This window comes from Jatropha curcas, chromosome 1, assembly GCF_041381405.1.
Source record: "Jatropha curcas cultivar XTBG-Jc1 chromosome 1, XTBG_Jcur_1.0, whole genome shotgun sequence".
In the NCBI taxonomy this organism is placed as follows: domain Eukaryota; kingdom Viridiplantae; phylum Streptophyta; class Magnoliopsida; order Malpighiales; family Euphorbiaceae; genus Jatropha; species Jatropha curcas.
The window spans coordinates 17,449,258-17,450,591 of record NC_143151.1 but is presented as its reverse complement, the minus strand read 5'-3'; the positions used below and the strand labels follow the sequence as shown (position 1 = coordinate 17,450,591).

The 1,334-nt window shown below is 39.1% G+C and overlaps 1 non-coding gene across 1 annotated transcript; it reads left to right on the top strand.

The window, feature by feature from the left end:
- The first annotated feature begins 700 nt into the window (after positions 1-700).
- Positions 701-807, top strand: LOC119370455 (small nucleolar RNA R71). The gene has a single exon (XR_005177982.2). It is a non-coding gene; the product is annotated as a small nucleolar RNA R71 (small nucleolar RNA).
- The last annotated feature ends 527 nt before the right edge of the window (positions 808-1,334 follow it).

Sequence of the window (1,334 nt, the reverse complement as noted above, 5' to 3'; positions counted from 1 at the left end):
CTATTGTTTAGGATTTTTTTTCAGTATTACTAGGTAACATACCTTGGGGTCGGGAGGCCATCATGTTTGCAAACTACCCTAGTTGAATCTCCAGGTTCCTTATCGCAGCTTGTTGGATTTTGTTGTTTTCTCGAGTTTCATTCATGAAGTCCGTGTGCGATTTAGACAGGGCGGTAAGGAGATCATCATGAGACTTTTTCTCTTGAGGTAGAAAACCTGGTGGTGCATTCAAGGCGTTGTTTGGATTCCCATATGAAAGATTAGGGTGATTCCTCAACCTGTTATCATAAGAGTTAGAGTACGGGTAATTCTTCCTTCCTTGATTCATCACATAGTTCACTTGCTCCAAAGTTTGTGGATTTAAAGAATCTAACATGCATTCCCTAAGCCCATGTTGTCCATTACACCTATCACAAGCTTGCAAAATAGAATTCACCAAGCAGTCAATAAGTCCAACTTCCTTACCATATTGTCTAGCTTGGCATTGAGTGCGGTGATGGCATCAATCTCATAAACTCCTGCAGTTTTCTTCCTTTTAGAGTTGCTTTGATAATGGCTATTGCCTGCTATCTCCTCTATCAAGTCATATGCCTCGTTAATTTATTTTCTTTCAAAAGATCCACCTGTAGCTACATCTAGAGTAATTTTAATGCTAGGAGATAATGCATTTTAAAAAGTTTGTACCTATAATCACTTAGGCAAGCTGTGATGTGGGTACTTTCTCAATAAGTCCTTGAATCTCTCCCAAGCTTCATACAAACTCTCTTGATCATGGTGGACAAAGGTCATTATCTCGTTTCACAGTTTTGTGGTTTTTGAAGATGGAAAGAATTTTGCTAAAAAATTTTGGGCTAATTCTCCCATGTTGTAAAACTTCCAACAGGGCATGATTGCAACTAGGATCGCGCTTTGTCCCTAAGAGTGAAAGGAAAGAGTCTTAATTTTATGGCATCCTCGGAAACTCTATTTTGTTTGAAGGTATCACAAATCTCTAAGAAATTTGTGATATGGGCATTAGGATCTTCACTAGGTAAACCTCCATATTGAATTGAGGTGGAAAGCATTTGGATAATTGTAGTTTTAATTTCAAAATTGTTAGCTTACACCCTAGGTCAATTGATACTCGAGGTTGTTCCAGTCAGAGAAGGTGTTGTGTAATCTCGCCAGGTACGAACATGAGGTTGAGGTCTGTCCTGAGGGTTAACTTCATCGTCCATGTTTGCTTGCTGTTCTGGTTTGTTCTCACATGCTCTTCTAGCAGCGTTGTTCCTATGACAAATCTTTTCGATTTTTGGATCAAAGATCAAGGGCTCAGTTTTACCTGATCTTCTTTG